This window comes from Microtus pennsylvanicus, chromosome 19 (assembly GCF_037038515.1).
Source record: "Microtus pennsylvanicus isolate mMicPen1 chromosome 19, mMicPen1.hap1, whole genome shotgun sequence".
Lineage (NCBI taxonomy): Eukaryota > Metazoa > Chordata > Mammalia > Rodentia > Cricetidae > Microtus > Microtus pennsylvanicus.
In genome coordinates, this window is record NC_134597.1 from 32,692,335 (window position 1) to 32,717,318 (window position 24,984).

The following is a 24,984-nucleotide window of genomic DNA, read 5'->3' on the forward strand; positions in this document are numbered from 1 at the left end:
GGAGCTGCATAGGTGGATAAAGGCACCTGCCATCAAGGATGACAGCCTGGGTTCCATTCTGGAATCTTCATGGTGGGGATTCATGACTCCTGAAGCCTGTTCTCTGACCTTCATTCATGTGCCACAGTGCATATTCTCCCCCCCACACACACATAAGTAAGTAAATAAGCTCATAATAAAAATATATAAAAGTGCACCATGGTGTGTAAGCACACAAATAACAGATTTCATATATATATATAAACATAATCTGTTATTATGTCTATAATTTATTGTCTACTTTTCATTAAAAAACCTGCATGATAGGAAGGTGGTGAGAAAGCAGACTTGACAAATGTTGACATTTCCAGACTCCAAGGATAGAAATACTGAAATTCTTTCTAGCATTTTCCCCAGTTTTCTATATGTCTATAATTATTTTTGAGGTGTGTATTATATCTTAAATATTTACTAAGCGGATTGAAAAACAACTTGTCAGCTGTTTCTTTAAGAATTTCAGCAGGGCAGTGGTGGCGCACGCCTTTAATCCCAACACTTGGGAGGCAGAGGCAGGCGGATCTCTGTGAGTTCGAAGCCAGCCAAGTCTACAAGAGCTAGTTCCAGGACAGGAACCAAAAGCCACAGAGAAGCCCTGTTTTGGAAAACACACACACACACACACACACATTTTTTTAAATCTCTTTTTAAAATGTTAAAAAAGAAGCAGTAGGGCTAGAGAAATGACTCAGTGGTTAAGAGCATTGACTGTTCTTCCAGAGAACCCAGGCTTAATTCCCAGTACCCACATGGTACCCTACAACTCTCTGTAATCCCAGTTCCAGGGGACCTGTTACCTATGGCAAAATACCAATACACATAAAAATACTTTTAAAAAAAGGGGGGGGGAGCAGTAACCTAGAAGGCAACAGAAAGACAGGCCCAGAGGCGAGAGGGGAGTCAGACCTGGGTGTGAGGATGACTACAGGGACAGGGTATCCCAAGAAGTCACAGCCTCCAACCTGTCACCCAAGACAACAGACACGGTCATGGGTGAGCCACCCTAGAACGCATCCTCCCTGTCCTTGCAGAGAGATCACAGAAGAAGACAGACATGGGTGAGCTACCCTAGAGTGCATCCTCCCTGTCCTTGCAGAGAGATCACAGAAGAAGACAGACATGGGTGAGCTACCCTAGAGTGCATCCTCCTTGTCCTTGCAGAGAGATCACAGAAGAAGACAGACATGGGTGAGCTACCCTAGAGTGCATCCTCCCTGTCCTTCTGAGGGAGGGGACTAGAACATCCTTTGAATCCACTGCTACACAGAAGAGCCGGCTTCAGACGTGAGCTGCTGTGCAGGTGTGTCAGGCCGGTAGGGTGTGTCCAGGGAGGCTCCCCTGCCTGAGTCTCCTTAGGTATGAATTAGAGGCGCTGAGTTTACATCTGATATGATGCAAATCAGACAGCTCAGCAACCCAGGGGTGACTCAGAAATGAGGACATCATCCCTAGTTTAGAGGGAAAACCGAAAGTTTAAAGACGCACACCTGCCCACATGCCCTCTGAGGTGCAGGTCCACAGATCACGGGATGACTTACGTGGGCTTACTCTTGTACACTGATCTTCGCTATGTTACAGGATGAACCAGGCACAGTCGGCCCACATGTGAACTAAAATTGCTTACTGGGGTTGCCTGTGACCACAGTGGGAGTGGTTGTGGTCTGAGACTCGGCACAGCCCAGTTCACAGTTCCTCACAGGTGGGTGAAGAGGAGAGGCCACTGCGGAACGGAGACAACTTGGTCAAGGTTCTTAGTTATGAAGAGGGAAGTCATCTGCCTAGAGGTGAAAGGGAACTTACTTTGAGACAGCGAAGACATCAAAATCCGAGGCTGAAGAAATGGGGAACAGTGAAGTGGAGAAGATTCAATACATAGGGATCCATTAACGTCAATGGGGTCTGGCTACCTCTTTTCTCTTGCCCATTGCCAAGAACACCAACCCACCCTAACCTACCCTAGCTTCCTGTCCACCCCTTCCCTCACCATCATTTGACCTCCAGGATCCAAAATGTGTCTGGCTTTGTTTCAGAGACAGAATGCTAACAATTATACTTACTTTATTTTTGAGACAGGATCTCATGTATCCCTGGCTGGTCTCAGACTTGTCATGTAGCCAAGAATAACCTTGATCTTCTTCTGATCTTCCTACCTGTCCAGGCATGTGCCACCATGCCTGGTATATGCAATGCTGGGGCTCAGACCCAGAGCTTTGTGCAAGCTAAGCAAACACTACCAACTGAGCTATGTCTCCAGCCCCAATTTTATTTTGAGCCTCAAGAATAAATTGACTGGGGCTGGAGAGATGGCTCAGAGGTTAAGGGCACTGGCTGCAGTTCCAGAGGTCCTGAGTTCAATTCCCAGGACCACATGGTGGCTCACAACCGTTGGTAATGAGATCTGGCATTCTTTTCTGGCCTGCAGGCACATATGCAGGTAGAACACTATACATGATAAATAAATCTTAAAAATATATATATAAGAATAAATTGACTGAATCACTAAGATTCAACATCTCTTAACCTTCTATATGGCATAGGATGCCATGACAAATGGGTAAAATATTGTTTTTTATTATTGTTGTTGTATACATGTGCACGCTGTGTGTGTGGGGGGGTATGTGCCATGGCACAAGTGTGGAGGTCAGAGGACAACTTTGTGCAGTGGCTTCTCTTCTTCCACCTTGACATGGGTTCAAACTCCCAGCAGCAAACCTGTACAGCAAGCATCTTTCTCCACGGAACCATCTCATGGACCCTGAAGGTAATGCTTACTCAAAGTTGCTGTAACACTGGCACTTGGGTGGTAGAGGGAGAAGATCAGAAGTTCAAGGTCAGACAAGGCTACAAAACAGCCTGGGACCAACCTCAACTCCAGGAGACCCTGCCTCAAGAAAATGGGGCTGGGGACCACTGAGCCTGTGTACCTGGTTTCATGTAATTCTCACAGCAACCCTCAGAAGAGGCATTCTGATTCCTGTTTCATAGATGAGGAAGCTGGGGCTCAGAGTAGTACCAGGTAAGTCGCAAACAGGGAAACCTGTCCTCCGGCCTTTTTCTCTGCAGGTATGCCCAACCCACTGCACATGCTCCCAGACCCCTATGAATGGAGATCAAAGTGAAGTCACAAACTTATTTAAAATATTACAAGGGATGGGCAGATAACTGTCAGCATCCACATTAAAAACAAACAAAACAGCCCCCCCCCACACACACACAGTACCTGGCAATAATCGCAGTGCTGGGAAGGTGGGGATGGATGGGTCCCTAGCAGGGATAGAGGTGACAATGACCAGACTGTTTAGCCTAACTTGTGGGCTTCAGGTTCATTGAGAAACTGCCTCAAAAAAATAAAGTTGAGAGCAATTGATAAGCACATCTGGTCTCCACATGCTTGGTGTTTGCATTTGTGTGTACACACACACACACACACACACACACACAAACTCTAAGAGATTGGGGGGGTTGTTTTTGGAAATCGCCAGTTTATTATAAAAGGGTGGCATGCAGATTATTTCCAAGAAACATTTCAGAACTTTAGTGGAACAGGTAGCTTCATATGAGGGATTTCTATTGTGATTGCAGTCTACCTACTTCCTGTCAGGCGCCGGCCTCGACAAAAATACCTTTCTCCAGAGTGGAGGCATGGGAATTTAGAAATATAGTAAAGAATATGAAGACGTGAACAAAAATAATAAAGTGCAGAAACTTGGAGGATAATATCAGGAGGGAATTTCAGTGAGAACTGAAAATTTGTCCACGTTTTATTTTCCAACATCTTCACACATCCTTGACTTCAAAAGGTAGGAGTAGAACAAAAGGCTGCATTAACACACAAATTGAAAGGCTTGGGCTACGTTCACTGCTGGTGAACCCTAGACCCCAAACAGTCTGTAGGTAAACCACTCCCTGGGTGGAATCCCAAGTTATTTCTATAAAGGGAACTAGAACTTAGTTGGATCCTAAGATTTTGGTTTTAGGTAAGAGCCAACTACTTCCCTATTCCAGGAGCAGGAGGTCCGGCGACTAGCCACACCTATTGAGGAGAAAGTCTTGAGAGAGCAGAACTCTGATTTACAACTAGGTGGGGCCTTTGTTAGAAGCACAATAACCTTGAATGAACTAGAAACAAGTCCCAGACTCTCCGACCTTTGGCCCCTTTGGGCCTCTACGACTTCCCAAGAATACTGCACTCTCTAGATAAGTAATCCCCGTGGGCTAGACCAGCCTTGCTGCCTCCTCCTCCTCCACCTCCTGGAAGAAGAGCACGTTCTCCCAGTTTCCCCGAAAACTTGTCGACTTTCTCCACCCAGCCTTGATCCTGAAGCTACTACTGTTACCTGCGGTACTTTTCCTTGATACTTCTCTGGAAGCATAACACCCTGTTTGTTTACAGTTTTAGATTTGCACCAACCCTCCATCAAAGAGCAGAAGGGTCTCCCTAACGATTGTCTTGCTAGGGCCTTACCGCAGGAACTGGGATGAAACTCTGGTCCATAGGGCAAGATGAGAGCCTCAGGCTGACCTCAGGACACAGGAAAAGGCATGTTGGGGTTTGTTTTTGCTTTCTGGGGTGGGTGTGCAATATTTGGAAACTGATTGCACAGTTCTCTAGTGTGAACTTTGTAGATGACAACAACATCGTCGCTGTGATGCCAAAAAGCTGGTCCCCTCCTGGGCCTTGGGGGATATATTCTAATGAGACGGCTGAATTATGCAAGTCTGACCAAGCATTCGCCAGCCGCCTACCTGGATTTTTCACAATTTTAGAAGTGTGTCCCTTTGTCCCAGGAATGATGAACCTACATAACCTGCCCAACTCGCTTCTCCCGAAACCCAGAGCCTCCCACAGCCGTTCCAGCACGCTGGCCAGTTCTCCCAGCGGCACTCAACACCTGTGTCTCCTCTCCCTTCTCAACCTGCCCTCTGCCATAAACCAAGTCTCCCAGGGGCTGGGCTTGCGCTTCCCTTCCCCTAGCCAAGATCCATATATACCTCAGCCATTTTGGCTGTCCAGCTCTCTTGGTCTCTCGGCCAGAACAAACTCTCTAAGTCGGCTGCACCTCTCTTGTTCTCCCTCCCGTCTCTCCTCTCATTTTCTGGTTTAGTGTGCTGGCTGTGTTCAGCCTAGGCTCTTCCCTCTGTCTGATTCCTCCCCAATGCTGACAATAAAGTCTCCATACCTTAGGAGTAGCCGTGTGCTCCTCCTTTTCAGTTTTCTTCATTCACATATAATTTTACTTAAAAAATTCTTATTTATTTTACATAAAGAATTAAATCACGCCTGAATATTTGAATCAGGGAGCTCCAGAACATATTCAACATTTTCAGAATCAGAAGCCGGGCGGTGGTGGCGAACGCCTTTAATCCCAGCACTTGGGAGGCAGAGGCAGGCGGATCTCTGTGAGTTCGAGGCCAGCCTGGTCTACAAGAGCTAGTTCCAGGACAGGCTCCAAAACCACAGAGAAACCCTGTCTCGAAAAAAAAAAATTTCAGAATCAATTGATATTTTCATTTTATAATAATTAATGAGCAAAACGATGCTTTATATAAACACAAAGCAAAAAATGGCAGGACTAGAGAGATGGCTTAGGAATTAAGAGCACTGGCTGTTCTTCCAGAGGACTTGGGTTCCATCCTCAGTGTTCATATAGCAGCTCACAAATCTTTGAAACTCCAATTTCAAGGAATCCGATGCCCTCTTCTGGCCTTCATGACACCAGGCATATGTGTGGTACACAGACACACATTCAGGCAAAACATTTATACATGTAAAATAAATTAATATTTAAACATTTTAAAAGGCAGAACTATGCTTCAGGCCATTTCAGAAAATGTTAGAAATTCTGTCCTCATCATAAACCAAAATCCATAATCCATTTAACTATTTTTTATGACTCTCAAGTCTAAAAGCCAGCTTTTTTGTTTTGGTTATGTTTGTGTTTTTCAAGACAAGGGTTCTCTGCGTAGTCTTGGCTGTCCTGGAACTCATTCTGTAGACCAGGCTAGCTTCAAACTCAGAGATATGTCTGTCTCTGCCTCCCAAAGGCAGGGATTAAAGGCGTGCACAACCACATCTGACTGAAACCCAACATTCTGACATACACAACACAAAATATACGATATTACAGGAGTGACGGTAGGACAGCAGGAAAATACTGAGAGTTCTCGTTTCCCGTATTAGACCATTTTGTTCCTATAAGAGCAGAAATCTATGTTCAGTAAAAATACTACACTCACACCGTAATTTCCTGTTTTGCTGAGATATGATCTCATGTATTCTAATAAGGCCTCTGCCTTACTACGTAGCCCAGGATGGCCTCGAATTTCCGATCCTTCTGTCGGCTCCTCTTGTGGACGGAGATTACAGATATGTATCATGCCCAACTTTATACACGCCGGAGATCAAATCCAGGGCTCTGTGTGTACTAGGAAAACAGTCTACCCACAGTGCTATACCACACAATAGTCTTGAATCTAAGCAGAGATGTTTTGGTTAGTGACCGTTGTATTATGTGATCCGAGAGCATGCACAGTGCACAGTGCTAAGCACCAGGACTGCAGTGAGGGAGGGCCCTAGGATGTAGCAAGGGTGTGATCGTTGCCTTAATTTTCAACAAATTCTTCATGACTTTCCATGTCTCAAGATGTAACCCCATATGGGTTGGCAACTCTCAGTTTAAGAATCTCAGCTTTAAACCAGGAAGTGGTGGCGCAGGCCTTTAATCCCAGCACTGGGGAGGAAGAGCGGATCTCTGAGTTCAAGGCCAGCCTGGTCTACAGAGCGAGTTCTGGGACGTCCAGGGCTACAAAGAGAAACTCTGTCTCTAATAAACAAACAAAAGGAAACTGGACTCTAAAGTCCTCATCCACCGCCAGCCCCTAAGTGTGGACTGAGCTACACCCCACCTTGCTAAGTCAATCAGACATCCTTTCTATAAGGGTAGGATCAGAATTGCTGCTTCTACAGCTGTTCACAACCAGATACATAACCCTGGACCTGTGATGAAGGAAGTAATCATCCATTGGTGGTGACCAGGGTCTATGTGTACCAACATCATGAGCAAGAATTGCCTATCAAAGATCCAGATAAAAGGATATGGGGGTGGGGTGCCAGAAAACTAACTCCTCTTCTACCATGTGGGAGGTAATGTCCCAAACAGAAAATCTGTGGGTGTGGTGGTATTTTGGAGACTGAGGCAGAAGGATTGAAAAATCAATTCCCTCCTAGGCAACTTAGTGAGACACGGTCTAAAAACAGAAAGCAGAAGGGAAAGGCAGGGCTGTAGCTCAGCAATAGAGAACTTGCAAGTCACTGCAGGCCCGAGGTTTAATTTCCAGCATTGCAATAAAAATGAAAACAAAATCAAGAATTTAATATTAGCATATTATTAGCATAGTAATATTAGCTTATTATTTAGAAAAATAATAGCACATACTAGAAAAAAGCGACAGAGTTGAGAAGCCTAATTTTTTATGCTGTTATGTATTTAGTCTATTTCATTTTCTAAATTAGGTATACATATACCTTTCCATTAGAAAAGTCATTTTACACGGAACTCATCATCTTAGCCTCCATAGGGCAATGTTTCTAAAATGTCAAGCCCCTCTCCCAGTCAGAACCTTCCTCAGAGTGTGGTCCCTGTGTAGTGCATGGACAGTCTACCATAACCCAGTCCCAAAGCTGGCTGGTTCTAGGACCAGAACCCAGCATCCAGGATCCTAGAGTCATCAGACAGGCGGCCTCTGTGCTGTGAAGGTGAATCTGTTAGGGGCTCTCTGTCTGCTACTGAGGTCTGCTGTCAACCTTCAACTGTTCATGCATACACATCCCTGTCTGTCTGCTTTCACGTTCACATGGCCTTCTCCCCGCACAACCCCTCTGTGCCGTCTGGGCTCGAACGTCTTGTCTTCTTTTTGTAAGGAAACCAGTCATAAAGGATTAGGGACCCAACCAGCTCCATCTGGTATGACCTCATCTTTTTTTTTTTTTTTGGTTTTTCGAGACAGGGTTTCTCTGTGGTTTTGGAGCCTGTCCTGGAACTAGCTCTTGTAGACCAGGCTGGTCTCGAACTCACAAAGATCCGCCTGCCTCTGCCTCCCAAGTGCTGGGATTAAAGGCGTGCACCACCACCGGCCGGCGACGTCATCTTAACTAGTCACATCTGCGATGATCTAAATTCCAAAGCACATTTGAAGAGGTTAGGACTTCAGTACATGAAGACACAATCAACACATAACACTGTGTAAAGTGTGATTCATCAGCCAGGTGGGGTGTTGCAGGAATTTAATCCCAGCACGGGGCAAGCAGAAGTCCGAGGAGCAGACGTTCAATGCCGTCCTTGGCTGGATATTGAGTTCAAAGCCAGCTTGAGTTATATGGACACACTCTGGGAGGAGGGAGCAGAGGAGCCTAGCACAGTGGCACCTGCCTTTAATCCCAGGACTCAGGAGGCAGACAGGTAGGGCGCTGAATTTGTGGCTAGCCTGGTCTTTACGGGGAGACTCTTCGTTGCTTCTCAGGCTGCTGTGATAAATACCACGACCAGCAGCAGCTCGGGGAGGAAAGGGTTGATTTAGATTGTACTTCCAGGAAAGAAGCATTCCACCACTGAGAAAAGTCAGGGCCGAGTTCCAGCAGTAACTGAAGCAGAAACTACCTTTCTTTATTTCAAGATTTTTTTTTTTATTTCTTAATTATGTGTGCATGTGCCAGAGAAGTACAGGTGTCCAAGGAGGTCAAAGGCATCAGATTTCCCCTGGAGCCAGAGTTATAGGCAGGCGTGAATCACCCGAGATATGGGTGCTGGAAATTGAACTTGGGCCCTCAGCGAGAACAGTACACAGTGTAACCCCTGAGACATCTCTTCAGTCTCAAAGCCACCTTTCTTATACAGGCCAGGCTCACCTGCCTAGAGATGGTACTGCCCACACTGGGCTGGGCCTCCTACATCAATTAGCAGGAAGGCAGCTCAGTCTCCCAGTCCTCCTCCCGCGATTCCTACAGTTCACCTGCCCTTGGCCACACTGTCCCTCACTCTGATCATTTTTTCATTTTTTTTCCAGCTTTAACATTTCCAGAAGACATACTCTCTACTCCAAAGAAACATTGTTTAGGGGGGAAAAAAGTTTTAAAGCTAGGCATGGTGGCACATGCCTTTAATTCCAACACTCAGGAGGAAGAGGCAGGTGGATCCCTGAGTTCGAAGCCAACCTGGTCTACAGAGTGAGTTCCAGGACAGCCATGGCTACACAGAGAAACCCTGTCTCAAAACAAAACAAAAATTTAGTAAATAACGTTGAAATGTGAAGACAAAGTCAGTTACACTATCTGTGTCAGTAAAAACAAACCCAAAACCATTCCACTCCGACTCACGGACACCCAAGCGGCCTGCAGAGAACTGAACAGCTTGCCTCTGATAATATTCTCCAGTGGGCAGGAAAGAACAGACAGAGTCTAAGAGCCTATCTCCATGGGAAGGCATTGTAAAGAGCATCTAGGAGCATCTTGTTCGGAATTCCATCTCCAGCACCAGGTGGAGACTCCCCAACCAGAGAAAAGCCAAGCCCTAATCCCCTGCTACCAGTGGACTGACTTTGGTAAGGCTTTCCTTGGCTGTAAAGAGAACATTTCAGCTTCTGCTTGCAATAATAAAAGTGACACACCAGGGCCGGAGAGGGAACTCAGCGGTTACGAGCCCTTGTTCTTGCAGATCAAGGTTTGGTCCCCAGCACCGATGTGATAGCATAACCATCTTTATTTTTTTTTTTTATTTTTTTTGGTTTTTCGAGACAGGGTTTCTCTATAGCTTTGGAGCCTGTCCTGGAACTAGCTCTTGTAGACCAGGCTGGCCTCGAACTCACAGAGATCCGCCTGCCTCTGCCTCCCGAGTGCTGGGATTAAAGGCGTGCGCCACCACCGCCCGGCTATAACCATCTTTAACCTGGTTCAGGAGATCAGCAGGAATGCACCTGGTGCTCATACATGCATACAGGCAATATATACATTTATATAAATAAAGCAAAATAAATATAAAATATTTTTTAAATGATGCAACAGCCAAATGTGCACAAAGTGTGTCCCAGGTCCTGATGTAAACATTTTGTATGATTGGATTCATTTAATGAGCCCAATTAATATTCAGTGAAGAAGAAGTGCAAGGAGTCAGTGGTTTCTCCTCCATAAAGTGAGGACAAGTAACCTCATGGTTACTCTGAGGATTAAATACAATAGCGTAGGCAGAACTCTTCAGCCTGAAGTTTTCCATTGTAATTTCCTGGACACAAAGAAATTAGTACATTTGGAAAATAAGTACTGAGCTAATGAAATAAAAAAAAGGAAATGGAAAACTCTGAGACGCTTTCGGGTATCTCTCTCTTCCTCTTTGACATGTCCATCATGGTGGCGGTGAACTTGAAGGGATGATTGATCTATTGGTCCTGGTAGCTAATCTCTAATAAGCCTGGCTGAAGTCACCGCCACATCAAAGGGGCCACAGAGACAACAGACTAGTGAAGTCAGGAGAACCCAAATCCTGCCTACACTTCAAAGAGAGCTGCTCTCCCCGAGGTTGTTACCGGCATCCCTTTCAAGGAGAATAAACAGCACAGCCCAGGGAAGGCCCAGCACGATGCAGCACACCAAACCTGGGCATCCTGAGCACCGTGCCCTACACACAACACCTAAAATCTCTCTCCAGAGAAACTCCAATCCCTACCACATTCTTAACACCTGCTTCTCACGACCAAGCAGCCGAAAAAAAGCACCTAGAATGGAACAGCTGTGGTGGGTCAGGCCTATTGTCCCAGCACTTGGAAGAATGAGACAGGAGGATTACCATGAGTTCAAGACCATCCTGGGCTCCACAGCAAGTGCCAAGCGAGCCAGTGGGGTATATAGCAAGACCCAGTCTAAAAAAACAAACATCTAGCATTGAGCAGGTGGTACCGCCCTGCAAACACACTTCGTGGGCAGCCCTCTTCTTCCTGGGCGTCAAGCCTTCAGTCTGTTTGAAAACCACAAACAGAAATAAACATTTCTCCATATTTTGGCTGGAGTTGGGATGATGGAGACCGCCTAGAGGTCTAGAAGGGAGATCTGCTTTCTTCTGAGCAGGTGCTCTGGACCCAGCCTTTGAATTAGCCACTGTGTGCCCTTGGCGTTTTCGGTGGTGGACCCACAAATCAACAACAGACTGTCTCCACTTATTTAAGGCCCAGTGTTTAATGAGAGGGGTGCAAACAGACTGGGGTTGGGGGTGTTCCTGGGCCTTCTCTAATAGCCCAGGAAGCAGCAGCAGAGTGGATAGACCCTACTGTGGGTATCGGGTTCCGGGAGGAATTCCTCCATCCAGCGAATCCTTCTCCCAGATCCTTGCGCATCTCGCCCCCCATCCCACTCCTGCGCGTTCACACCTCTCTGCGCACCCCCACCCCGCGCGCGCGCGTTCACACTCCAGGTCTCCTAGCAGCCCAGCCTTCGGCCGCTGTCCTTACCCCCCACCCCACCATCAACAGCGCGTGCCCCGCACCCCCACTGGGAGCAGGGAAACGTGCGGCACGTGCGCTGCGCGGTGATTGGCAGCTGCGGACCTGCGGCTCCGCGCCTCCACCCCGCTTCGGGGAAGGGGCGTCCTGAGCTGCCGCTGGTCCACCAAGCCAGCTTTTCTCTGTTCTGAACCTAGGAACAATGACATCTTGATGGGACCAAGGGAGGAGGGAACTGGGCCAGTGCTCCTGAGTCCCGGAATCGCCTGAGCTTGCTTTAATGGGGGCGTGGATACTGTTTTTGAGGGGGTGGAAATACTTTCTATAAGTGCTGAGAATGTATTTTCCACAGTTTTGCCTGGAGCCCAGGGTAATTTAACCCCAGTATCTTGAGAGACCGAGCCAAGAATACCCTCCCAACCCCGGACTCTTCGATAGGCTTAAAGGAGTTAGGAAAGAGCCTGAGAAAATGACAAAGGAGCAGCTCCTGTGCGTCGTCGCTAGGGAGAGATGCTCCGCCTCATACAGGACCAGAAAGATGTCCATGAAAGGACCGCGTTGCCTGCACAGGGAAAGCGTCCCAGAGGAGGCGACTTGACAGAGGTGGTAGGGACCGAGCCTGAAGACTTGGCAGAAGCATAGCTGCCACCCTCAAGGAGTCCCTGAGAAGAAACAGCCTCCCGTGGGCTGCCCCAGAGTATGAGGGCACTGTGATCCTCGGACAAGCAGTAGCTCCCGGAACCCAGCGGCACCAAGTCAGGCGCAGTAGCAACCTGCCTTCTGTAAGGGACTGACATCAGAAGCCTGGAGACCGACCAAGAGCCTTCCCTTGGAGACTCCTTGCAAAACCCGGGGATAGGTGTGTATGACGTCCCAGCATGTTCCTGGTGTCTGTGATTTGGATCAGAGCGCGGGTCTCTGACCTCTGCCACACAGCGGCTAGTGGAGGAAAAGGAAGGAGGCCAGGTTGTGCTATGTCCTGTGTCCCTTTTTCCTGCCGCACGTTTAGTGCTTTATTGTTTCCAGTTGCTATCCATTGAATTATTTCATTCAGCTGTATCACTATAACCCACGGGGGCAGGTATGAGTAGGCACATGGGAGCTGTGGTAAGTCTATCCACACACCCAGTTAGTGCTAGTTTGGAGCTGGAGTGCAGGTGTCCTGACTGGAAATGCAGAGCGATTTACATCAAGAGACCACGCCTAGTTAGGAGCCTCACAAGTGCGATGAAGGAATGGGTTCCTCGCTCCCTCGGTCTTGCCCCTTCGATTTGTCTCAGTGGAACAGGAGCTGGTTCTGCTGCTCACCTGTGTGGGAAGATGATCCCATGACCCACTGCCAGGAGAGCCAGTAAAGGGAAAAGACTGGAGAGCATGAGGGTGGGCTTCCTCTGAGCTCCTCCCCTAACATGCGCTTCAGGCCAATCTGGGACCTGGGGTCCCCTCTGGCTTCTCTCATATTGGTCCTTTGTAGGTCTGCCCCTTAGCTACCGCGATTCCTGCTCTGAAAGAACAAAATCCCCCAACCCTGACTGTTCATAGGACTGTCTGTTGTGTGGTGTTTTCGCTCTTACTCTTTTGGCTTTTTGAGGCGCCCGCCACCCAGCTCCCAAGTAAATCACACACGGAGGCTTATTCTTTCTTATAATTACCTGGTCTTTGCTTTTCTTGTTTCTTGCCAGCTTTTCTTGGCTTAATTAACCCGTCTACCTTTTCGCTCTGGGCTTTTATCTTTTTTACTTCTGTATATCTTGCTTTCCTTCTTAGTCCGGGACTGGGTGACTGAGTGGCTGGCCCCTGATGCCCTCCTCCCCTTGTTCTTCTATCTTCCTCCTCCTCTTTCTCATTTCTCTTCTATTTATTCTCTCTGCCAGCCCTGCCTATCCTTGTTCCTGCCTTGTTATTGGCTGTTCAGCTCCTTATTAAACCATCGGGTGTTTTAGACAGGCAAAGGATCACAGCTTCACAGAGTTAAACAAATGCAGCATAAACCAAAATCACACACCTTAAAATAACTGTTCCCCAACAGCTGTTACATCGGGGATTTGTCAGTCAGAGACACTGAGTGTCTCTACCACAGTATCCGAAATCTCTAAGCTTTCATAAAGACTTTGACAAAGAGGTGATGCTTAATAATTCTCAAGACAGGGCTAGGAAGATAGCTCAGTGGTTAAGAGCACTGGCAGCTCTTCCAGAGGACCCAGGTTCAATACCCAGCACCCACAGGGCCGCTCACAACAGTCTGTAACTCTAATTCCAAGGGATCCAACACCCTCATACAGACATACATGCAGGCAAAACACCATTGCACATGAAATAAAAATAAATTTAGAAATAAAAAAATAATTCTCAAGACTTTGTGTTCTGCACAGTCCCCCATTGGGCAATGTACATATCAACCTATGTATCTGAGATTCCAGAAGTCTTGTTATTATTTCTCTAATGAAGAATCTAAAAGACATCACAGAGTGTAACACATAAACTGAAAGAGCTACAAACTTCCCTAGGCGGTGTAATTGTTTTCCTCTCTTGAGACAGCATCTCACTACGCCCCTCCCACCTCAGCCTCTCTAGTAGGTGTGGGGCTACGCCACAGGTGTGTGCCACAGACGCTGGCTTAGGGAACATAATCTTTCTTTGTTTGAGACAGGGTTCCTCTGTGTATCCCTGGCTGTCCAGGAACTTGATCTGTAGACCAGGCTGGCCTTGAACTCAGAGATTCTCTTGCCTCTGCCTCAAAAGTGTCAAGATTAAAGGCGAGTGCACCACGACCACCTGGCATAGGCAACATCATTATGAATCTCTGGTAGTGTCATGGCCACATGTTGGGGTGACATCTGTCACAGTCACACATTAGGGTGCTATCTGTTGGGGTCCAGCCTCTATTGTATCTGTCTGCTCCACCTAACATTTCTAATCCACATGCTCCTATCCTGGAATGTATGAGTTCATCGAGGCTGGACGCCAACAGATGTTGCTTGGCTATAACCCTGTAGCCCATGGCAGCCTGGAACTTATGACCTAGTCAAGAATGGTCTCGAACTCCTGACCTCCTTGCTTCGTCTGTGATAAAATCCAATGACCAAGGCAACTTAAGGAAGAGTGTCTTCTGGCCTATGGTTTCAGGAGGATAGAATACACAATGATGGTGGAGCCATAGCAAATAGCTAACTGGAATTGGGGCAAGGCTATATACTCTCGAAGTCCTCCCCAGTGACATACTTCCTCCAGCATAGTCACACCTTCTAAAGGTTCCATGACCAAATAGCACCCCCAGCTGAGGACCAAATGTCCAAATATCTGAACCTATGGGGGCATTACTCAGCTGAACCACTACATGCCCCACCTCCCAAGTGCTGATATGTGCTACAGGTGTGTGCCCTCACGACCTGCCCATCATTATATATTTGATCTGTCACTGCCTAAATCATCAGTAACTGTCATATGACTGTGCCCCTGAAGTGACTTACAGGAGCAGCTAGGTTTGGAACCCACCGACACAGTATACCTTTGTTTGTTTGGTTGGTTTTCTTTTGTTTTTAGAGATGCCCTTTTTCTGTGTTCCTCTGGCTGTTCTGCAAATCACTTTGTAGTCCAGGCTGACCTCGAACTCAAAGAGATCTGACTGCCTCTGCCTCCTGAGTGCTGGGATTAAAGGTGTGCGCCATCATGTCCTGCATGACTTCTATCTTAAAAAGCTGATATAACTTAAGGTTAAAGATGGAAGAAGCCTCCTGGGCAGCTGAAGAACCTGTTATTCAGATGTTCCCTGTGCTTAAGAATATACAAAAAATGCTCCATTCCTAGGAGAGCCCAAAAGTGAACTAAAGACAGCCACAGGGACTTCCTGTGCTGTGTGATCTAAGTGCTAACGAACTGAGACTGGGTGTGGGCTTAAATCTATTTTCATCAAAATAAATCTAATTATGGGTGGTCATGAGGCATGCCTTTAATCCCTGCATTTAGAAGGCAGAGGCAGGTGGAATTCTGTGAATTCAAAGACATCCTGGTCTACAGCTCTTCTCCCCTTCTCCCTTCCCCCTCCATAACCCACTGAATAAATATCCAACCTCACTCTGCATGGGGTCTACCCATGTCTCTGTCTCTTGCCTACCCACCACATGTCTCCCTGCCCTGGACCAGCCATGGCTTGGGGATCTGCAGCCATCCCTGCCTGGAACTGGCTGCTCTCAGGGCCTGCTGCCTGCCACCACATGGCCCGCTGCCACTGCTTGGAGACCTGCAGCATTTCTGCTGCCTGCCAGTGCTGGGGATCCTGCAGCATTTTTAATTTTTCCATTACACCAGTAAGGAAAAATGTGATATCACATTCATAATTTTAATACTAATTATGTATTAAAATGATATTTTGGATCTATTACTTTAAATGAAACACATTTTAAACAATTAACTGTAATTGGACATTTCTCTCCCACCCATCAATTCCCAATAAAGCCACTCAGAGGCTTAATATTACTTACAAATGTTTGGCTGATAGCTCAGGCTTATTACTAGCTAACTCTTACATTTAAATTAACTCATTTCTATTAAACTATGAATTACCACGTGGCTACTGGCTTTATCTGTCCTCTAGCATGTCTAGTTATCTGGGCAGCTGGTTGGCACCTCCCATGACTCTCTCTGCATCTGGCTGGTGACCCTCTGACTCTACCCTTCTCCTTCCTGTCATCCTTAGTTTGATCACCCTGCCTGTACTTTCTGACTGGCTACTGGCTGATCAGCACTTTATCAAACCAATTCAAGTGACAAAATTTTTTTTTTTGAGACAGGGTTTCTCTGTGGTTTTGGAGCCTGTCCTGGAACTAGCTCTTATAGACCAGGCTGGCCTCGAACTCACAGAGATCCGCCTGCCTCTGCCTCCTCAGTGCTGGGATTAAAGGCGTGCGCCACCACCGCCCGGCTAAGTGACAAATCTTTACAGAGTACAAGAGGATTATTCCACAGCAATTAACCTCAACTGTTGCTTTGCTTGTTTTAATATTGCCAGCAGAGCATCTTAACTTCCTCACAGGGCTTCTGGGTACTTCATGGTCTTGATGAAGGAGGTAGGTGTATCTGGGGGACAGGGTTGAAGTTCGTCCATCTGTGTCCTTGAAGTTTGTGCACTTCACGGCTGTCTATAAATAAAAAACAAAGATAAAAACCAAAGCAGGATGGAGATGGTTCTGTGGTTAAGAGTACTTGCTGCTCTTGCAGAATTCAAGTCCCAAAATCCACAACAAGCAGTTCACAACCACCCATGACTCCAGCTCCAGGAGATCTGATACCCTTCTTCTGACCTCTGCGGGTACCCACATACACATGTGCAAACATACCTACTTAGATATACAATCATATACATAAACAAAACTAAACATTTTGATAAGTAAATAAAGGGCATCTTGATACATTGAAAGAAAAGGTTAAGAAAAGAAAAAGGAAATGAAAAATAGCACGGTGATGGTCACAGTTGCAATCCCACCATTCTGGAAGCTGAGGCAGGAAGATTGCTATGAGTTCCAAACTAATCTCTCAACTACAGCCTGATAACTTGTCTCAAACAAAAAAAACAAAATGAAACCCAGGGCTGGAGGGATGGCTTAGTGAGCACTGACTGCTCTTCCAGAGGATCTGAGTTTGATTCCCATCACCCACTTGGTGGCTTACAATTGCCTATAATTCCAGTTCCAGGGGATTTTAGGCCTCTGGCCTCACACATCCTCGGGCACTGTTCTCACAAACACATACACCCCCCACACACACACACTTGAAAATAATAAAAGTAAACAAAAAAATTTAAGCTGAAAAGGGGGTCAGCAGCACTGTCAAGATGACCCAGCATGTAAAAACGCCATCAGGCTTGACAGCCTGAGTTTGGTCCCCAGGACCTGCATAATAGGAGAGAAACAACTCTTTCAATGACATTCACACAGATGCCATGGATCCAAGCCCCCCCCCCCAAATAATATATGAACATAATTTACTTCACACATACACAAATCCAGGTTCCATGGAAGTGTATGCCCGTAGGGTAGCTAAGGCTAGGCGCGGACCAGCTGGAAGGCAAAGGGGTGATACCAAGGGCCCTGTAACCAGGGTTGTGGGAGACTTCCTGCTCCCTGGATCAGTTTCGCTCACCCTGTTGGCTTGGCTTCTCCTGCTGTTCTGATCTGTCAAATACTAACTCTGCAAGGAGTTATTGCTCCATTGTTCCTGTGTTCTGAACAGTCTGACTTTTCTGCATGTTGCAGTTAGGGACTTTCCTCCTGACCATTAGAACATGGTTAGGTTGCCTAGTAAGTTGCCTAGTTAGCTACCTGTATACACAAGGGGAATTTCCTCCCTTCCCTTACCCTATATTTACCTGGATTATCCCCTTGAGTAAATGAGACTTGATCAGAATCTGTCTTGCCTCCATCTCTTGTGTCTCTTGTCCCATGATCACTGTTTTACTTACTGAGGTTCAGAAGACAAAGCAGGCTCCTGTGTTTCTATTCCTCTTAACTGTACTTCACTTTATGCGTGCCTCTCTGAACAGCATTCTTTACTTAACCCCCCCCCTTGCTCGAGCCCCACGTTGGGCGCCACTTTGCCCTGGCCCACAGGTAAGTCAACGGAGACCCTAAAGGGGGAGGGAGAATGGGATGGGACATCCAGGTTTTATTATTAAGATCAATTAGACCCCATACTACAGTATGAGGGAGGCGCCATTACAATGAACAAATACATTGTGGAGAGACAGAAGAGAGAGGAAGAACTGGAGACACTGGAGACACAATGGAGATGCCAGGTGAGAGAGAAGGCTGAGGCTGGCATGCTACCATTGCCCAGCAGGGATGGTGGCATGTATGGCAGCCTGGAGCTTGTGCAGATGCTGCCTGGCTGCGGCACCCCCAGCTCTGGGCAACGATGTAGGCCCAAGGTAAGGAAAGTTTTCCTTTCTGGATTGGACCTCCTCGAAGGACCACCATTGTCTGAGATGCCACCAGTGGCCTTATTTATGTCTGTGGTCCATGCTGCTGCCCCAATGCTGGTGGCCATATCAGAGGAGCAGCAGGGGGCAAATGAAGTTTGAGATGTCAGCCCACCAGGAGGTGAATCCTTGATGGGTCAATCTCAAATAGGCAAGCCTCCGAGACCACAGACCCCAGAAGGTTTTTTTGCTTCTGCAGGGCCCTCACGTGTGTACTGGTCCTGTCTTTCTCTGGTATCTGGCATGGTGTGATGGGGCGTGGAGAGATCCCTACTACCTGTAATGTAGCATGTTTATCTCATGGAAACATCCCTTCTATTGGGCATTTTTACCCGTGGACTATTATGGAGATGATTTCTTCCTAAGTTGTACTGTCTAGTTGATAATAATAATGTTAGTTTAAATAGAGTTTTGATGATGAAATAAAACGAGAAGTTTCGCACAGCTCGAACACATAAGTTTCTATTGGGGAGCCTGGGTATGAATGTACGTGGGTTCTTGGGATAATTTGTTCTTCGCCTGTAATACGTAAAATGTGTAATCATGTTAAGGGATATGGAAAACATGCTTTTTTTTTTACTAGTATTCATTGTAATCATTTGCTTGAAAAAATGGAACGTAACTGCATTGTAATTTTTATATTGCCTGAAAGATTTTGCTGGGGTATTTAAGCTGTAAGGGGAAAAAAGAGAAAGAAGGAGAAGGAAAACATCAAGAATGAGAAAATTAGAAGGAAATCATTAAGAGAGTTAGAAGGAAAATATCAAAAGAGACAGAAGGGAGATTTCTGAACAGAGGTAAGAATAGAGAATGGGCCAGGCAATGGTGGTGCACGCTTTTAATCCCAGCACTCTGGAGGCAGAAGCAGGTGGATCTCTGTGAGTTTGAGGACAGACTGGTCTACAAGAGCTAGTTCCAGGACAGGCTCCAAAGCTACAGAGAAATCCTGTCTCAAAAAATAAATAAATAAATATAAAAAAAAGAGAATGGAAATACAAAGGAAAAATACAGAAAAGGTCTGAAGAAAACCATCAAGAGAGTATGTGTCTTTTCCCTTAACCCCTCCCCTCAGATGAAAAAGTCATATACATAACTCTGTGGATTCCCTTTGAGCCCTGTGCTGCTGGATTATGTGGGAGTGTCATATATCAATCTGTCAATTTCATTGGTTAATTAATAAAGAAACTGCTTGGCCTGATAGGTTAGAACATAGGTGGGTGGAGTAAACAGAAGAGAATGCTGGGAGGAAGAGGAAGTGAGGCAGTCGTCATGCCTCTCCTCTCCAGGGCAGACGCGATGAAGCTCCAGCCCAAGATGGACATAGGCTAGAATCTCCCTGGTAAGTCACCACCTTGTGGTGCTGCACACATTAATAGAAATGGGCCAGGCAGTGTTTGTATGCATACAGTGTGTGTGTTGTTATTTCGGGTATAAGCTAACCAGGCGGCTGGGAGCTGGGTGGCAGGAACACAGCCCGCAGCTCCTACAGCAGCCGGAGGCTGCCTGATGATGCTTTAGTGACGTCTTCCAGGTTTGCTACTTTGTGGAGCCATACTACTGTGAGCAGCCTGTGTAGCCACCTGAGGCCATGTTGAGACCCATGGCCATGCGGCCATGAGGGCCGTGAGTGGGTCAGGGGTCCTGATATGGTCAAAGTCATGTTGATGTCTGCAGCCTGTGCTACCAGCAAGGCAATGAGAATGCCTTAGGGCTCGGGAGAGCTGCCCTGCCTCTCATCAGCATTGGCAGTGGCATGCACATGGGAGAGCAGGTCCTGTCCCTCTCTGGCAGCTACAGGTGGCCCTGATGGTGACTTGAGTGCAGGAGAGCCAGTCCCAGTCCACGCATGGGGAGGATGCCATAGGCAAGGGAGAGCCGGCCCCAAGAGTGGGTGCTGGAGAGCTGGTCCCTCCCCTCACTAGCCCACAGCACACTGAGGCAGGAGATAACAGTCATGCGAGAGCTCACATGGACCCTCTCAGACTCTCCCCACTTGATGGCTTCTGGCATGGATATAGGAGAGAAACACTCATCCTTCCTTGAGGTAGGGGGCCTACGCTACCCCAAGTGGCCACCAGGAATTTGACCATACTCCCGTAAGTATATTTTCTTCTTTCTTCCTTTTTTTTTCTTTTGGTTTTTCGAGACAGGGTTTCTCTGTAGCTTTGGAGCCTGTCCTGGAACTCCCTTTGTAGACCAGGCTGGACTCAAACTCACAGAGATCCGCCTGCCTCTGCCTCCCGAGTGCTGGGATTAAAGGCGTGCGCCACCACCGCCCGGCTATTTTTTTCTTTCTTTTCATTTTTCTTTTTCCCTTGAGGAGGGAGGTCACAGGGGAGGGGTGGCAGGCCTGAGAAGACTAGGAGGTAAGCACGATGGGGGGCTGGGGATGTAGCTTAGTTGGTAGAGTGCTGGCCCAGCATGTACAAAGCCGTGGGTTCAGTCCTCAAGTAGGAATGTAACTTCCAACAGCAGCACTCAGGAAGTGGAGTTGGGAGAATCAATACAATGTCATCCTTGGCTACATAGTAGTTCAAGGCCAGGCTGGGCTCCATAAAACCTAGAGTAGGAGAGGGAGCGATAGGAAGAAGGGGGAAAGAGGGAGAGAGAGAAGGATTGTGAACGCAGGCATGTGTCAAAACCTATTCTGTCTGGACAGATACAGGCCGACACAGAGAAACATCTGTTGGTAAGGAGTCAGCATCTCAGTTCAGGCTTCATGAGCTCACTTACCGTCCTGAGCTAGAACCACTTACACACTCTGCTTACAGTTCCAGGGAGTTAGGTCAGGGGAGTAATACAGAAATGTGTCTCCGTGGGTGGCCTGCTCGTAGACCTCATCACCCTAAACCGAGGTCAGGCTGGAGGCTTCAGCTGTCGCCAGAACCCTAATGACTCAGTGAGGGATGAGGATGCTGGGGCTATGGGATGTGTTCTTTGAGGCCGCTGACAGGGACAGGGCTTCTGTTCACAGCGCTTTCTGTTGGTCCTCAGGAGCGTTCTGAGCAGGGCAGGACAGGTGACCAGGCTGCCTCTAAGGTCTGAGCGGTCTGGAAGGTTGTCTTAGATCATCCTCATAGATGAAAGCTGGGCTCTCCCAGTGTGGTTCTCCTTAGACCGGCTGCAGTGAATTGCTAGAAATTTCAAACACCGGTCTTGTGGGAATCTGACAATGTGGGTTCCCACTGGGACCGCAAAGGTTGCCCCGTAATAGCTAGCAGTATTGATTTTGATTATGTATTATGTGTTTACTCATTTCATTCTTAAAACAACCCTGGAAGTTTGACACCATCTGTTTGATAGATGACAAAACCAGGGCACAGAGAATAAGTCTTTTAGGTCCCACAAGGGATCCAAGATTCAAACACACATCCACTGACTCTAGGACATACTTTGGCACTTCTCCCTTGAGCTAGGGTTGAAGTTGCGGCAACACTGCCAGGGAACACTTCATCCCCCCCCCCCCCACACACACACACCCTCTGGGCCGTGTATGACTGTGGTGGACGCAGATCTGCTGTGGCTCTGTGTGGGTAGAACAAGTCTGCCCAAACCCAGAGGTCCGACTTCTGACCTCTGCCCTACCCAACGCCCAGTGCCATCCTACGGGTAGGCTGCTGTTGCCATCTGTTTCCATGTCCGTGGGAGATGAACTGCCAGGCATGGACTCTAGCAAAGAAAAGGAGACTAGCTGGACAGACGTGTGGTTGTGAAGGCTGGGGTGCCTCTGCAACTGGGGGTCTGTCCCCAAAGAAACAGATTTCACTGACTCAACAGTCGGTTTTCTCTCTAGACCTCCAGCTTCTCTAGGATCTTATGAATGCTATCGAAGAAAGCTACATTTAAGGTTCAAAGGCCAAAGAAAAGAGATGTGGGATTTGGGGACCAGATGAGTTCTAAGTAGACAATGAGCTGGCACACAAACCAGAATCCAAAGAGAACTGAGGACCTGGTGGGTCAAGGAGCATGTCGAACCTGGGGCACCAAGTTTAACCTTCATTTAATATCACTGATGGAGTCTGACAGGCAGGACCCTGAACCTCAAGCTCCCAGGAAAGACTATACGCTTTGCTGGCTTATACAAAGGCACGGTCTGCTAAGTTGCATCTGCTCAGAGAAAGGACCCCAACTCACACCGGGTCCCATGTGCACAGGGGGTCCTGAGCAAACTTCTCCGCCCCCCATCCTATTTTGATATCTTTTCATCTTTTTCCACCGTAAGAGCGCAGGTGAGATCTAGGGGACCCAGAGGTGCTTGGATTCAGCTGTGGCTCTTCCACCCCATCCCCACATAGAGGACAAAAGCGAACGGCCAGCTCCTAAGGTGGCATTTCAGGCTGAATTCTTGTTTTTTTGTTTGTTCTTTGAGCCAGGGTTTCTTTGTGCAGTCCTGGATGTCCCGGAACTCGCTCTGTAGATCAGGCTGGCCTCAAACTCACAGAGATGCCCCTGCCTCGGCCTCCCCAGTGCTGGGACTAAATGGGTCCATGACCACCATATCCTGGCTCACGCTGAATTCTACGCTAGACAAACAATCAAGGCTGGGGAATGCAGGAACCAGAGATTCACCCTTCTCACACACACCCACAAGCTGATAGGGCTCCAGCAAGGAAGGGAAGGGAGGTCAAGTAGGCCAGGGCTGGGTTCAGCTTCCTGCACCCAGGTCTGGAGACTAGCCAGGAGAGCCAAGTACACCCACCCCAAGAGCAGGAAGTGGGAGACCAGCCCACATCAGGGCTCCAACCAAGCCCTTAACAGCTGTTCCCGGGAGACAAGCCAAGCCAGGTCGGGGTGCGGTGAGCCTCCTGCCCCTCCAGGGACAGTTTCATTTAATCCTCCTTCGTGCCTTGTTTACAGAGAAGGAAACGGAACTGCGGAACTGCAAGCACTAAAAACGGACCAGAACCAGGTCAAGGTCACCCAGCTGGTGTGGAGAAATGCTGGCTCAACCTTAGTAGACACAGTGACCTCTGCAGGGGTTCCCTTGGGGACTGCCGGCAGGGCACAGCCAGTCCCTCTCCAGGAACTGCCCTGCCTGAACAGAGATGCCAAGGCAAAGCTGGTCCCTTCTTGGGGCCAAATCCAGATCAGCTGTGTTGCCATGAGAATGAGGTGCAGGGTGCAAAAACCCAGCTTTTGCCTCCTTGCAGACTTACTCCAGCACTCCTGTGGAACGGAGAATGACTTTGCTGTTACTGTTGGTTGTGGTTTTTATTTGTGTTTTTTTCTTGTTTGTTTGTTTATTTATACAGTCCCATACTGTAACCAGGCTAGGATCAAATTCACAGCAGTCCTCCTGCATCAGCCTCCAGAGAACTAGGATTGAGCTACCACACTGCTAAAGCCAAAACTTTTGTCACAATTGCATTTCGGTTCTTTCTTTCTTTAACGTGAAATATGGGTTGGTAATGAGATAGGTCTTTAATCCCAGCAGAGGCAGATGCATCTCCGTGAGTTCTAGGCCAGCCAAGACTCCATAGTGAAAGTTGTTATGGTAAAAATAAAACAGCACCATTCCAGAGTGACTGCTGGGGACAGTGGGCCACAAGGGGCAGCGGGTCCCAGGCAGGGAGCCACGTGGTGGGTGAGAGACAGACCTATTAGGCACGCCATGCAGAGAAAGTGAGTATTTATTTAGTGGGTTATGGAAGGGAAAGGGAAAAGGGGAAGGGGAGAAGGGAAAAGAGCAGAGAGGCAGAGAGAGACAGGGAGAGAAAGAGAAACAGAGAGGGGGGAAGGAGAGAAGTGGGAAGAAGGGAGAGAGGAAGAAGCTGCCTCTTTGGGAGAGAGACTGAAAGGAAGGAGTTCAGGCTGGAAGCAGAAGGAAGATCTGCTTGCCTCAGCAGACAGGGAGGGAGTGGGTGGTGCTTGTCTCTTAAAGGGACAGGACAGACCATTACAAAAATAAATTAATTTTAAAAGTATATTTGTATGTATATATAAAACATGTCAAAAATGTGTGTGTCATCCTTGCACAGAGGCCATGATAATCTTCTATGTATTATTCTAATTTTAGTATATGTGTTGCCAAGTCGAGGATCATTTCATTTCGGCTCCTCCCTCAGCTTCAGCCCATCCTCCCCTTTCTCAGCTTGTGCCGGTCAGTCCATTTCCACAGTCAGCTCTATGCACCCAAATCTCAGCCCTCTGCTTCGCTTTTTGGTCCTCTTTCCTAGAAGTTTCCACGAGCCCCACCTCTGCATACTCCTGCCTGTATTTAACTAGGACAGAATAGTCAAGACTCCACAGGGAGACAAGAAGACCTGTAGGACTGTTATCAACCAGCAGTGCTGCCATCCCTCGTGGGGCCTAGCCAGCCTGGGGGAGAAAAACAAGGAGGTACAGCAGTCCCTGCCGAAGACACTGTAATGATCCTGCTTGCAGCCTGAGTCTCTTCCTTTTCTGTCTCCCTCTCAAAGAGGCAGCTTCCATCTCTCCCTTCTCTTCCTTCTCTCCCTTCTCTCTCTCTCTCTCTCTCTCTCTCTCTCTCT

General features: G+C 47.6%; 1 non-coding gene across 1 annotated transcript; it reads right to left on the bottom strand.

Annotated features, from left to right (window-relative positions):
- Positions 1-24,426: 24,426 nt before the first annotated feature.
- On the bottom strand, positions 24,427-24,536 carry LOC142838534 (U6 spliceosomal RNA). The gene has a single exon (XR_012908588.1). It is a non-coding gene; the product is annotated as a U6 spliceosomal RNA (small nuclear RNA).
- Positions 24,537-24,984: the final 448 nt, after the last annotated feature.